We start from the raw sequence: 16,143 nt of genomic DNA on the forward strand, positions 1-16,143 counted from the left end.
GAAAAGAGGAGGATTCTTTAATTTTTATAAATCTAAGTTTATAAAATATAAATTTTGTCTTTAGGTAAAATACAAAAGAATCCAACTAGTCGAAAATGTTGTGCATGACTTATTAATTCGTACCATATGAAATAAGAACTAGTTATACTCTCTTATAATTACTATTTTCATAAAATAATAATTATTCCCAAATTAAAATACAAGAATTGATATTATTTATTATTAATCATATTAATAATAAATATACAAAACGTGTCAACTGGATAAAGGTGTGACCCTATACGATCATATATTATTAGCAATGTCACTCCATAATGATTCTTGGGCATATAGATTCAACAATCTCCCACTTGTACAAGATTCATTACAGACTCACATAGATAGTAGTTGGTGTCTAGCAACGGGTTATTGCCGCAAACAACATATGAAGGGTGCCATCTTGTCAATAGCCAATTCCGGGAGCTCTAAGCTACAATTGTTACTAAAGGTGTGGTATCAATTATTCCTTTGTCTCAGAGATCATGTGGAACATGAGATATGGATTTCCATCAATCTTATTTAGTGTTCAACTTTTAGTAAGGCCTTATATGTCTAATTCTCAATGAATAAGAGGGACAAATCCCATCTTGACTACATATACCCATCATTGTAGTTCATGTCATACCCAACAATGGCCCTTATGAATGTCTTTTATGGAACATTGTGAAACCATGTAAAAGCACAACAACTACTACACTTCAAGTCCCAAATATGTATCTTAGATCTTAGAATACAAAGATACAACCTTGATCAAAACATCACTCTTGACTATGATCCATAAAGTGATTTTGATGTGGGTAATGTCCAATACTTATTCTCCTAATCAAGTACCTACGAAGTTGGTAGCATCTCTTGCTATTTTCATCTCCATGAAAATCAACCAATTCACTCATTTTAGTCTTACCTCATAGATGCTCCCACAACTATGAACGACTATGGATATTTAGAATAACCTAGTTATTCAAGCATTTAAACATGCTAATATAGAACACAACAATTATTTAATAAAAGACTCATATCCCATATCTGAACTCATTACAATATATGTTGCTTTTATTGTTCCGGTATCCAAATACTAAATTTCAATCAAATACAACTACTTACATCAACAAGTCCCTATAACATCAACTTGAATTTCATGCTTTAGCTAATGAAGGATCTTTGTTAAGTAGATTTGACAAACTTAATTTATATAAACTTTGCGAATACAAACATTTTTAGTTTTATATATATAACTAATACATAAAGAAAAGTATTGAGAATATATTAGATGCTTAAATATGACTTAGATATCAATACTCGCGTAATGGGATTACTCATAGTCATACTGAACTATACATTAAGCATCATTGTATGTGGTTCTCCAAACCACTTCGTACTCTAACTCTAATATGTAACTATAACTAAAATCTACATGGAAACACTATCCATATGACTTTCTCTTCATTCATAATGAGGATACGCCTGATTATGATTGAGAATCATCTCAATCTATTTGTGCATGTGTAATAGCTTTAAATATAGCTTTCTTTCGAATACTCCGCATATTAGGAATATTTCTCTAGTTCTCACAAGTACCTTAGAATGTTCCTACAAGTCACACAATGACTTGTTCTTGGATTATACTTGTATCAATCGACATGCTCTAAGCATACAACTTATCTAGCCTTTATGCATAATCATGACATATATGATCAATTCCAATTGCAACAACATATGGAATACAATCATATAATCTAGTTCAAAAAATTTGTACTAGGATTTTGTTCAATATAATGTCATGTGGTATTTGACAAGATCCTTGACAACTAATGCAATTTTACTTAATCTTTTAAGTTGCAATGATCTATCTATATAGATCCTTATTCCAAGAAATAGTATGTCGACTACATATATGACCAGGAATGTTACTACACTCCCAATAGCTTTATAGAAAACACAAGTGTCATCTTTATTTATAATCAAATCACACCATGTAATTATCTTATAAGAAAAAAGATTCTTACTTTGAGATGTTTGCGTAAATCTGAGAAGATTTTCATTCATGTATGTTTTCTTCTTTGAAAACTCACTTACTCTTTATAGTCAAACTATATCGAGGAAGATTAATCAACCCCATACTTGATAATCATACATAAATGCATCTCTATATGTTTTATTAGTTTCTGATTAACTATTGTGCAAATTTAGCAACATTTGACAACTTGCTAGTTCCAAACTATGATGCATTTATCTTATGGATCTTTTGCTCTTAAAGCTCCAAATTGATCCCACTTAGAAAAAGAACTTTCTAATCACTTGTCTTATGGGATGAAAATTAGTGGGATTAGTATAAACTTCATCCTAAATAATCATTTAGGATAATCTACATAAATGCAGTTAGTAGATGTTGGAGTGGTTAAGCTTATTGTCTAATATAAGCTCTATAACTCTATACCTTTTAGATAAGGATAAACCATTTATCCTTATTCCAATGAAAGTATTTAATCCGCTTGTTTGGTTGGAAATATATATATATATATATATATATATATATATATATATATATATATATATATATATATATATATTCAATATATATTTGTTGTAGTGACCATAATTCCAAAAATTTATAAAGTAAATAGTTCCTTTAAAAACATCATATAACAGACTGAATGGTCTATTTTTATCCACTTCAATAACTTTTACTATCGACATTCAACTAGTGGCCAAGTGACCCTATCCCACTAGATAATACGAAGTCTACCTTGAACATCAAAAGATAGATCCAAGTGACCAGGTGATCCTGTTCCACAAGAACCAAACTAATGACGAGTGAGTGTTTTTTTTCGGAATGAGTTGAGAATCGATTCCATAACTACTAAGATGTTCCAAGAAGACTTGGTTTACAAAGCTCATTTTATTTGTCACAAGGAAAGGTTAATGATGATATCATTAAGTTTTATTCCAATCTTCACTATGAAACAATTTAAGCAAATCAAAAGTTTCAACAATAACAAAAAAAACTCGCCAGTGAAATTGATTAAGCATCTATCACAAAATCTATTCATGAATTGAAAAGATTACATACATGACTTATGTATATTTTTTGTCAAGCCTTTTGTTCTTTAACTACTAATATGTAAAGACACTTGTGAATCATCTTCCCATGTAAATAGAATTCACATATATCAAATGAATCAAGCTCATTTGCCTTCAAAAATTCAATCTTTTTAAAGTTGGTATATATGTTTCATATTTCTATAGTCATGATGATTATGACATAGATAACTTTGAATCAAATATCATTTGATTAATTTGGTGTTATGATTAGAAACATCAATTTAATGAAAGCTTATAGATTTACTTCATAATTAACATCATGAGACAATATTCTTTAACGTAGAATATATCGTTTCAGAACATGAATGTGAACATCCATTAAACGATAAGTAAATCTAGATTTATTCGTAAATTAAAACTGTTACATGTAGCTATAAGAATTTGTACAAAACATCTATTGTTTAAATAAAGATTATAACATCACTTGTTATATCCTCAACACGAAATATCATCGGTTTGTAATCAATTGATTATTTCCTCCAATCATCAGCACATAATATCGATTATTAGTGTCACATGAAGTATAACATACTCAAGTGAATGATAGAAAAATAAATAGTTCTATCATATAGATATTTGAAGTCTTGTCCAAGTTAGAATTCATTAGCTCGATGAAATTAGAGGAGCAATTTCTCTTTTAGTTTCTAGTTTCTTCCATAATAAAAACAACACTAATCATTTAGTCATGTCTTGATTTATGGGTTTATGTTGTATTTCCCTCAAATGAACTATAAGTCTATTTGAGTACACAATCTCGTAGACTTCCTTTATTAAAAGTTTGAATAGTTTTGAATCACGTTCTACTGTTCTGATTGAATATATGCTTTAATTGATGAGACGTCTAATATGTTTCATAATTATCCAAGACTTTCTGCAAGTCAAGGTTAATTACTCCAGTATGATGTGAGACACATCAACTGTTGGATTAGGTGTCTAAGCCCATAACTATATATGGTATGTACTTGACCCGGTTGTAGCATAGCCATTTTGGGTTGCCTTCACCAAAGCAACTTGACTGGAAGAATAATGGAGAAAGAGGATTAGTGTGATTTATTAATATATTATTTGAATACTATATTAAAGAGAAATCATATTAATTAATTAACATTGGTCAAGAATTAATTTCGAATTAATTTTGTGGTCAAAAGAGGTTAACTGAATTAAGGGGACTGAAGTTGTAATTATGAGATAGTTGCAAAATGGGATGAGGATCCCTAAAGATAGGGGTGGACAAAATTTTATGGATAGCCCATAAGAATTCGTCCAAGGCAAGGGATCTGGAATGTTCCTATGGGCTGCTTAGGGCTTAAGCAACCAAATTAGGGATTTGACTGAAACCCTAATTCCTCACCTATATAAAGGCCCCTTGAGCATCTAAATTTCGGCCACTTGAACCCTAAGGATCTTAGAGCCGATTTTAGTATCCCTCCTCCTCTCTCTCTAACATTCTCCAATTGCTTTGGTGTTTGTGATTCATTAGAGGCATCGCATTTGAGGTGCTAGGTTCTGAAAAGCTCAAAGATCATCAAGCTACAATCAAAGGTAACTTTCTAACTTGTTTATTAGATGTTAATTTCGATTTTGGTATGCTAGTTTTAGGGTTTGAGAGCTTTGGATGATTATTGGTTGTACAATTAGAAAAACCTAGATCCAAAGCTTTAGGGTTTTCATTGGCACCATATGATTGATGTTTTGCTCATAACTCAACAGTGGTATCAGAGCCTAGGCCGTTTTTCTTTTGTATTTGATGCATTGTTAATTTGTTCAAAGCTGAAAATCGAAAAATTTGTGCCTCTGCTTGATGAACTCGTCGACTCACCTGATGAACTCGACGAGTCAGGGAAACTCGACGAGTCCAATCAGTGACTCCGCGAGTCGGGTAGTCTGTTGGCTGATTTTTTGGGATTTTGACTGAAATTGAATTAGGATAATTACCAAAAACGTTTTTGACTAATAAAATCTGATTTTTTCAATATGGTATTGATTATTCTAATGCAATTCAAAGATAATTGTCATAAATAAGATAATTACTTGTTTTATATGATAAAGATTAATTATTTGTATTTTGATTTGAATTATCTTGTCAAGAAAATAGATTAGGTCAAATTATGTGATAAAGATTAATAATATGATTAACTAATTATTTTTCAACTTTGATCTAAAAGATGTTTTGAAAAGTTTTAAAACTTGCCCTCAAGTTTTGGGATTTAAAATTTAATTAAAAGTTTTAATTTTGAAATACTTAAATCCTAAACCCTAGAGTTTTACAAGTTTAAAATTCAACCCTCATACTATTATAATGTTAAAAGATTAATAATTATATATGTATAAGATAAGATAGTCTTACCGTTAGTAGGCCTCATTCACGAAGCTGATCTATAAGGGGGGTATAGGGTTACGGCCTATAAAATGGTGGTCTAATGGGTGTCCACTCTCACCCACCGCTTCCTTGATTGGTGGAGGGTCGTTAGCCGAACGGGTAGGATAGGGCAACTAAATCCTCATTAATAAGTATAATGATTTTAATCAAGTAACTAAATGTTTTTATAAAATTCCCAATCTTAGTTACTTTAGGAAAAATGTGAAATGATGCTATTCCATGAAATTACACTTTGCACCCGGCCAAGTCGTTAGTGGAGCATGCGTGGATAACCGACACACTAATTTGGGACTAGAAAAGGTTGCAAAGGGTAGCTCGATGTTTATCATAGATCAATGGAGTTTGTTTGGCTAGCCGACACATTTATTAGGTGGTAAATGACATCGAGGGTACCAAGTACATTTGCGTGGTTATTCACACCTTGTTTGTGATCGTCGGTATCCTAGTCACAAACTTGAAGGGCATATCGAGATTTAAACATGCCATTGAAAAGTTCAATGGATCTCAACAGAATCTAGGAATTTCAATTCATTTAAAACTTAATTGTCTTTTTCATTTTTCATGGTGGAAATTGGTAAATTGTCATTTACCTACCTTCAAATTATTTGTAATTAGATCACACCATCCCTCTTCTGAATTGTAAATAATTGTGTTTGGTCCTAGCCCTAATTTCTAATTTGGGTGTTTAATTGGGGATTCGTATCTAATCTAAACTTTGTTCCTTTTCTATTTCAGATGTCTACTTCAAAAAACAACAACGCTTTTGGCTCGACCACTTCCGACTCATTCTCACTCATGAACTTATGTAGGAGGGTGATATTCGATGGGTCCAACTTGAATGATTGGATCCACAACATTCGCATGGTCACCCGCTACGAGGACAAAGAGTATGTTCTCGACAAGGAGCTGAAGGAGGTTAACGTGAACAATGCCACTCCCGAAGAAATTGCTGCATACGAAAATCATGAGCGAGATGCTACGAAGGTTCATTGCATCATGCTCGCAACAATGATTGATGAACTCCAAAAGTCCTACGAGGAATACTACCCGTACGGGATGCACCAAGATTTGATGGAAAGGTACCATCAAAGTTCCATGCAGGAATGGTATGAGATCATCGCTGCGATGATCACTACCAAAATAAAGGATGGAGAGTCCATCACGGCCCACTTGCAGAAAATGCAGAGATATGTGGACCGCTTGCTGAAGTTGAATGTCAACTTCGATGAGGAGCTGGCCATAAATATTATTCTACACTCCTTGCCTCCTTGCTACGACCAGTTTCGTATGACCTATCACATGAACAAGGAGGAGGTCACTCTAAGAGAACTTCAAGGCCTGCTAAGGACTGCTGAGAGTCGTCTGAAAGGAAAATGAATTGCATCTACTCCAATTGCTGCTGCCCCTGTCTTGGCTATTGGGCAAGGAAAAGGAAAGAATAGGAAGGCTCCTTCTAAGAGCCACAAGGGAAAGTCTCGTGATAGTACCTCTTCTAGTGGAACCAAAGTTGGTCATGCTGCTCCCTCTTCCAATCCGAAGGATGCAGAGTGCTTCCACTGCCACGAGAAAGGGCATTGGTAACGAAGCTGCCCGAAGTACCTGCAGGACATCAAGGATGGAAAGATAAAGTCCACCTTCGTAGGTATTAATACTATTCATTCTAACAACTCATCACATGCTATGTCTTGGGTCCTCAATACAGGATGTGGTTTTCACATTTGTTCTGATTTACAGGGTCTAAGAAGAAGTAGGGATGTGGGGCATGGGAATATAAACTTGATCATAGGGAATAGGAAAGCGTCGCCTGTCACCAAGATTGGAGTGTACTCTTTAGTGCTTAGTAGTGGGTTAGGTTTAGATTTGAATAATTGTTGCTACTTGTCAAAAATGAAACGAAACATTATTTCTTTTCATGGTTTGTATAAACAAGGTTATAGATTTTCATTTAATAACGAAACTGGTTCTATTAATGCTTTCTTTAGTGGTACTTTCTATTTTGAAGCATTGCCTTGTGATGGTATATATGAAACTGTGATGGTTGTAGACAACTTAGGAAATGATGTGTTGCATATCGATTCTTCCAATTGTTTGGATAAAGCATGCTTGTGGCATCGTCGTCTTGGACATGTCAACAAGAAGCACATAGCCCAACTCCAAAAGGATGGAGGGTTGGAGTCATTCGACCTTAGGGACGATGACACGTGCGAGTCTTGTTTACTTGGAAAGATGACCAAGTCACCCTTCACTAGTACTAGTGAAAGCGGTGAGGGTTTATTGGATCTCATACATACCAATGTATGTGGGCACTTTAGATCCACCACAAGGGATGCGAACCACTTCTATGTGACTTTTACCAATGATTCTAGCAGATATGGGTATATCTACAAGACATAAACCTTTGAAAAGTTCAGAGTTTAAGCAAGAAGTGGAGAATCAGCTGGGCAAGAAAATTAAGATGCTCTGATTCGATCGAGGAGGTGAGTACCTTAGTATTGAATTCTACGACTACCTCAAGGAATGCGGAATTGTTTTGCAATTGACGCCACCTAGGACACCGCAGTTGAATGGTGCGGCTGAGAGGCTCAATCGAACCTTGTTGGATATGGTTCGTTCCATGATGAGTCGAGCTTCGTTAACTATCTCATTTTGGGGGTATGCCTTAGAGACTGCCGTACATATCCTTAATCTAGTCCTGACTAAAAAGGTTGCCTAAATACCTAACGAAATGTGGATAGGGAAAGCTCCCTCGTTGTCACATATCAAGGTTTAGGGTTGTGAGGCTTTCGTAAGATGAGAGACTCACGACAAGCTCGAACCTCGTAGTGAGCGGTGTATTTTCATTGGCTATCTGCAAAAGTCCTTTGGATATCTCTTCTATAGATCGAGTGACAATTTTGTCTTCGTTGTGAGGAGAGGGGTTTTCTGAGAGCGAGGACTCATATGCCAAGAGGACAGTGGGAGGCAAATTGATCTTGAAGAGCTTCAAGAATCAAGCGATGAAGAAACCTTTAACACTAGCACTGAACCCTAGGAGGAAACTCCTGTTGAACTGGTTGACGAGTCCTTACCTCTTAGACGTTCCACTAGAGTTAGTGTTCCACCAGTATTATATGGTTTCCATATAACTACTGAGGGTGATACATTTATTAGTGATTGTACACTAATAAATTTGGATGAACCTAACAACTACAAGGAAGCCATGGCAGGCTCGGAGTCTGCAAAATGCAAAGAGGCTATGGACAACGAGATTCAATCCATGTATGACAATCAAGTTTGGAACTTGGTTGACAATGTGCCAGGTCGTAAGACGGTCGGGTGCAAATGGATCTTCAAGAAGAAGACCGACATGGATGGGAAAGTACACACATATAAGGCGCGATTGGGTGCGAAGGGCTTTTCTCTATAAGGGTTATGCTAGCCATAGTTGCGTTTCATGATTATGAAATATGGCAGATGGATGTCAAAACCGCCTTCCTAAATGGGAAGCTGACTGAAGATGTTTACATGAGTCAGGCAGAGGGTTTTGTCAATACAGAGCACCCTAATAGAGTGTGTAAGCTTGAGAAATCCATTTATGGATTGAAACAAGCATCTCGCAGATGGAATATTTGTTTCGATGAGAAAGTCAAATAGTTTGGTTTCTCAAGAAGCGAGGATGAGTCCTGTGTATATGTCAAATCTAGTGGGAGTAGAGTTATCTTTCTCGTATTGTATGTGGATGACATACTGCTCATAGGAAACAGCGTCCCAACCCTACAGGAGGTTAACTCCTAGCTTGGGAGGTGCTTCGCTATGAAGAACCTCGGAGAAGCTGCTTATATTCTTGGGATAAGGATATTGAGAAATAGGAGGAAAAGACTAATCGGACTTAGTCAATGTACTTACTTGGATAAAGTGTTAAAACCTTTTAGCATGGAGAATTCCAAGAAAGGGGAGTTAACAAATCAAAGCAATACCAAGTTGAGTAAGACTCAAAGCACGAGTACCGAACCGAGATAGCTGATATGAGTATAGTACATTATGCTTCCGAAGTTGGCTCAATCATGTATGCTATGACGTGTACTCACCCTGATGTGGCCTTCGCTTTGAGCATGGTCAACCGATATCAAGGGAACCCTGGTAGAGCACATTGGACCGCAGTAAAGAATATTCTTAAGTACCTACGAAGGACTAAGGAATGGTTCCTTATCCTCGGTGGGAGTGATGACTTGAGAGTGCGAGGGTATAATGACGCCAGTTTTCAGACCGACCGAGATAATTTCCGCTCTGAGTCGGGTTGGGTCTTTACCCCAAATGGAGGAGCAGTGACTTGGAAAAGTTCCAAGCAGGAGACCGTAGCTGATTCAACGTGCGAATCAAAGTACATAGCAGCGAGGGAAGCGTCAAAGGAGACAATATGGCTAAAGAACTTCATTGGAGACCTTGGAGTTGTACCGGTCATAAAGGAGCTTATGGATATTTTCTGTGATAACGAAGGTGCGGTTGCCTTAATCAAGGAACCAAGGGATCATGGCAGATCCAGACATATCGACAGAAAATATCATTTCATTTGACATCAGGTAGAAGAGGGACTCCTCGTAGTAAAGAGGGTATCGTCAGAGGAGAACCCAGCAGACCCCCTTATGAAAGGACTGAGTAGGGTTAAGCACTTGCAGCACAATAGGAGCATTGGGCTGAAGGACGATATAAGTTTTAGTGATTAGATAGCTTTTACAAACTTGTAATAGAGAAATTGTAATTGACATTTTGATGATTAAATAAAGGTGATTTATTTATAACTAATGTTACTGTCTTGTGTCAATTATTTACTATTGTTTCACTTTTCATGTTTTGACTTCCTAAATAATAAGATTATTTAAACCATCCACAGTCGATCATACGTTGGAAGTAAGTATGAAAGAAGACTGCCATGAATTGGTTTGTAGATTGTCTAAGTGTTTAGACATAGCAAAAGTTTGTTGCAATGTTCATGAGTGCTTATGAAATATGATTTGAGTATTGGATTAAACCCACGCTCACATGAATTACTTCATGGAATTTAATCACGAGTGATTGTGAGACGATAATATCATATAGTCTTTAAACCTAGATATATGAGTTGTTGTTTACGAGTTGGTTGTGCATTGATAATGCGTAAAAGCATCAGTAACTTGATGTTATAAAACACATTGTTGTGTACGGTTTGATGAGTAAACAGTACAAGTATATAAGTGGAAGTTTATCTGTTCCTTTTATCCTACAAGGGTAAAAGCGATATCTTGGGCCCCTCGATGATTTGGTTTGACTTATGTGTCGGGCCCGGTCAGGACTGAATTGATGTGTTCAATTAAGTTCTATGTCATACAAATCAAAGATCGAGAAACAAACTGTTGGACAATAAGTATGACTATGTTCCATGTAATTGTCCACACGATATCTTGAGAACGGAGGACTATACGATCCCTTATCTAAAGGACGTGTCAGAGTTCGTCAGAAGCTTTTGAGAGCTACGATTGCTAATCGGATTTTGAAGTCGTACTTGTATTTATAGTTATTAGACTTATCCAAGTGGGACACTGTTGGATTAGGTGTCTAATCCCATAACTATATATGGTATATACTTGACCCGGTTGTAGCATGGTCCTTTTGGGTTGCCTTCACCAAAGAACCTTGACTGGAAGAATAATGGAGAAAGAGGATAAGTGTGATTTATTAATATATTATTTGAATAATATATTAAAAGAGAAATCATATTAATTAATTAACATTGGTCAAGAATTAATTTAGAATTAATTTTATGGTCAAAAGAGGTTAATTGAATTAAGGAGACTGAAGTTGTAATTATGAGATAGTTGCAAAATGGGTTAAGGATCCATAAAGATAGGGGTGAACGAAATCTTATGGATAGCCCATAAGAATTCATCCAAGGCTAGGGATCTGGAATGTTCCTATGGGCTGCTTACGGCTTAAGCAACCAGATTAGGAATTTGACTGAAACCCTAATTCCTCACCTATATAAAGACCCCTTGGGCATCTAAATTTCGGCCACTTGAACCCTAAGGATCTTAGAGCCGATTTGAGTATCCCTCCTCCCCTCTCTCTAACATTCTCCAATTGCTTTGGTGTTTGTGATTCATTAGAGGTATCGCATTTGAGGTTCTAGGTTCTCAAAAGCTAAAAGATCATCAAGCTACAATCAAAGGTAACTTTCTAACTTGTTTATTAGATGTTAATTTCGATTTTGGTATGCTAGTTTTAGGGTTTGAGAGCTTTGGATGGTTATTGCATGTATAATTAGAAAAACCTAGATCCAAAGCTTTAGGGTTTGCATGTGCACCATTGGATTGATGTTTTTCCCATAACCCAACATTAACATCATCATAATAATACTTCCATCAAAGTATCATGATCAAACAGACTGGCTTGCAGAGCTTATTCAGGTATGATATCTTTCAGTTTATATAATTTCTATGTATTCGTAAGGTAAAACCTCAAGATATTATACGAGTTATATAAATTATAATCACCAAATGTTACTATCTCTTGAAACTTAACAAGAGAAGGATTTTGTAGGGCGTAAAATTATTAACAGTTATCAACATAATTTAACAAAGTTTCATTTAGTATTTTCAATATTTAGTCTTTAAAAATTAACACCTTTTATTGTTTCTTAAAACATTAATTTATTAAAGTCTAGGATCCAAGTAACGAAACAAGTAAATGGTTATGTGACCTTTATTGTGACAACCCGAAATTTCTTTTCAGTACAACCATTCAATTCAATAGAAGTCAGAAAAGTTTCTACTAACTTTCAAGCTTTTTGGAATAAGTTTGAGTGTTTATAAGTTAGTACTTCAGGAGATAACAGGAGAGAGGATGCCCTAGGGTTTGTTGTGCAACAATTATGTCCCAAAACTCCAAGAGTTTGGAGTTTTCGGCCCAAAATAGTGTTAGGGCCGAAAACCCTAAAGAGTATATAAATGACACTTAGTCATTTATAGCTTTTTTTGACTTTCCAAGAACAAAACTCAAATCCTCTCAAGTAGCATCTGAGTTTTCCTTCTAGATCTTCAACTTGTAAGTGTTTCTATCCCTATTAAGTTGATATATTACTTAATCTAGTGATCTAACACACTTCCATCCGTGAAATCATTCCAAAAGGTTAGATCTTCAAGTTTCACCAAGAACACCAAGAACACACACTAGTGTTCTTGGACTTTTAGCACCTTTTCAAGCTTCTAACTAGTAAGTGCTTCTATCCTAGAGTAGTATAAGGCTTGTTACACTTATAAACATCAAGAAAGCACCAAAGAGACAAGGATCAAAGGAGTTTTCGGTCCAAGAACATCTTGGACCGAAAACCCTAAAAAGGGTGCCAAAGTGTGCCCTAGCCCCTTCTAAGCCTTGGAAACTTGCATAGATCCTTTCCTCTTTGTGCTTAGGACTTGAAATCGGCAATCATCCATGAAAAAGAGGAGTTTTCGGTCTAGTGAATCTCCTTAGACCGAAAACCCTTATGAAAGGTGCAAATTGACTTTAAGCCTCCCTAGTGCTTAGTATTGAGTCTAGAACACTTCTTTACTTGTTGAAAACCCTTGGAAATCACCTTAAGCATCAAAGAACAAGAGTTTTCGGCCAACGTTTTGGACCGAAAACCTCTTGGACCGAAAGCCACATGGACCGAAATCCATGTGGACCGAAAACCAAAAGTAACATACCACTTGGACCGAAAACTCCCTTAAGTGGTTATGCAACCCTTAGATGCAATCCTTAGGACTTATAGCACTTATAAAAGGTGTTTTACAGGTCTTAGGATGTCTTAACTTTGTTAATTAGTTGTTTAAAGACTAATTGGATGCATATATGTGATATTATATGTTAACTAGGATCATTGAGTGTGTACAAGTCTTCACTTGACACTTAGCATCCTATACAGTCCGTTTATCCAAACCACTGACTACAGGTGAGTTCACACCCCTTAATTAATCTTTTAAATGTTTTTAAATGCTTTTATGGGGGGGAATACAAGTTGAACTATTATAGTTATTATATCAATCACATGTGATTAATAACTACCAAACAAGTGGATTTCTTACTTTTCAAACTGTGTTATCAAACTGTTTTACAAACTCTTTTACATATCAATTTATGTTACTTAAACTCTTTTAAACTTATATTCTGTGTATCTATGTAGATATAGTTATATAAGTTGGATTGAAAGGACTTAGGACTGATAGCCTACCTTACTTCCTGTTCCTTGTTTGGTTGTGGACTTAGGGTATCAAGGTTATTTGTCCGAAGGTCGTTTGAATCCTAGTTATATATCATGTATATCTGTATAGACATAAAAGGTTACTTCTTTCATTCCATTCAACCCTTATACTTTATAGTATTATAAGTTAATAATAAATATATGTATAAGAGCAAGTCAGTCTTACCATTAGTAGGCCTCATCCACGAAGCCGGTCTATAAGGGGGGTATAAGGTTACTGCCTATAAAATGGCAGTTTAATGGGTGTCCACTCTCACCCACCGCTTCCTTGACTGGTGGAGGGTCGTTAGCCGAACAGGTAGGACAAGGACTATAATTCTCCCTTCATTAAAGGTATTAATGATAAGTACTAAGTAACTAAACACTTATAAATTCCCAATCTTAGTTACTTAGGAAAATGTGAATAAGGTGCTAATCCATGAAATTACACTTTGCACTTTGTTTAAACCGTTAGTGGAGCGTATGTGGTTAACCGGCACACTAACCTGGATTTAACAAAGTAGGCAAAGGGTAACTTAATATTTATCATAGTATCGGTGGAGCTCGTGTGGTTAACCGGTACATCGATTGAGGGGTAAATATTAAGGGTACCAAGTATATTTGCATGGTTACTTCACACCTTGTTTTGTGATCCTCGGCATCCCAGTCACAAAACCTGAAGGGCACACTCGAGATTGAAACATGCCATTGAAAAGTTCAAAGAATCTCAAAAGATCTAGGAGTTTCAAATCCAATTAAAAACCTAATTACATTATTTCGTTTTTAATGGTGGAAATTGGTAAATCTTCATTTACCTACCTTCAACTATGTTATAACTCGGATTACGGCATCCCTCTTCCAGTTATAAATAGGTTGTTGGATCCTAGCCTTAATATTTCATATTGGGTGTTATATTAAGGACTTTAGATCAACTATCTTGAATATCTCCCAAAAGATGTCTAGTTCAGGCATCTATGATCTTCCCAAATCTCTTGGAACTTTACTTCCTCCACCTCCTCCAATTATTCTCCCTAACCCACAAGTTCAAGGTCACTCAAGCCCTAATGGCAAGCAAGGTCTATGTGTGATCACATCTTAGAGATGAAGTCACATATTGACAAGCTGGGAGAGTTGGGTGTCAAAGTCTTGAGAAAGTTGGATGTTCAATCACTTTCTAAGTCACATAGTGAGTTCCTTTGGGACTACTATGAAACAGACTATGACATGAACCTTAATGATCATATCTATTTGCTTGGTGCTGCTGAATCAGCAATGATTTGGAACGATAGTAAAGCAAATTTGATTAGAAGATCAACTTCCCAAAAACTTTATGGACAGTGACAATGGTGACACTGGAAATCCAGAAAAAGCATTCTCTTCCCAATGGAAAGGGATTGGCCATAGTCAACCCGGTTGACCAAATGGTAAAGAGAAAGGCTAAGTTTGAGATAGTCCCATTACCAAAGGGTCCATATGTTTATTTTGCCAAAGGAAGGGGCGTTGATTGCAAAGCTGCCAAATTTACCTAAGGATGTTAAAGTCAATAAGTTTGACTCTACATCAGGTAGAGCCCATTATCTAACTCTGTTAAGTTCTATTCTGAGATCCTCATTACATGATGTGACTGGGTCACATGTTGATGTTTTAAGAATCAAAGAATAGAGAGAAATCTTAAAGGAAGTATATGTTGATTCTGATCGCGAAGGTGGATTTCGATCGCTTCAGAATTTTGAGCAAGGAATAGATAACAACAATTTTCCATGTGGATTGTAAGGATAAGTTTTTCCGCAAAGTTTTAAAATAAAAGAAAATTGTTTAATTTTATTTATTTGAAGTATCCTTACAATGGCATTTGTGGAAAATTGTTGCTTATATGATTCCACTGACAGCAATATTGGAAAATGGATTTGATTCTTTCATTTGTGGTAGTGTCTAAATTTACCAAATCAGGAAAGTTCCTCATCGCCCAAGTTTCAATTGGACCGAAACTTGGAATCATGCAAGTTGAATAGTATGATGAATGAGAACTTTCAAGCATTGGAAAATCAAGACTAATTACTTGTTCACATGGATGTGTGAGTCAAGCGAAGGACTAAAGGGATCGAGTACACATTCTTGTGCACTGGTCATGTCCACCACAAAAGATCGATAAGACTATTCGTCATAATTTACTATAGCTCAGTAAATATGGTTATACTTACAAGCTTAAGTGTAATTCTGAGACATTGGAAAAGGTTCCAATGTATGGCAGAGCGAATAAGAAGAATCAAATTAGGCAGAAAGATAAAAGTTTTCTCAAATCTGAAAAGATGGGAGAGTACTTTAGTATCATGTTTTGTGATCATATTAATGATTTAAGAACCACATCACAATTGGTCTTCTAAGGACATCT

This window comes from Lactuca virosa, chromosome 2 (assembly GCF_052849685.1).
Source record: "Lactuca virosa cultivar CGN04683 chromosome 2, Lactuca_virosa_CGN04683_v6, whole genome shotgun sequence".
In the NCBI taxonomy this organism is placed as follows: domain Eukaryota; kingdom Viridiplantae; phylum Streptophyta; class Magnoliopsida; order Asterales; family Asteraceae; genus Lactuca; species Lactuca virosa.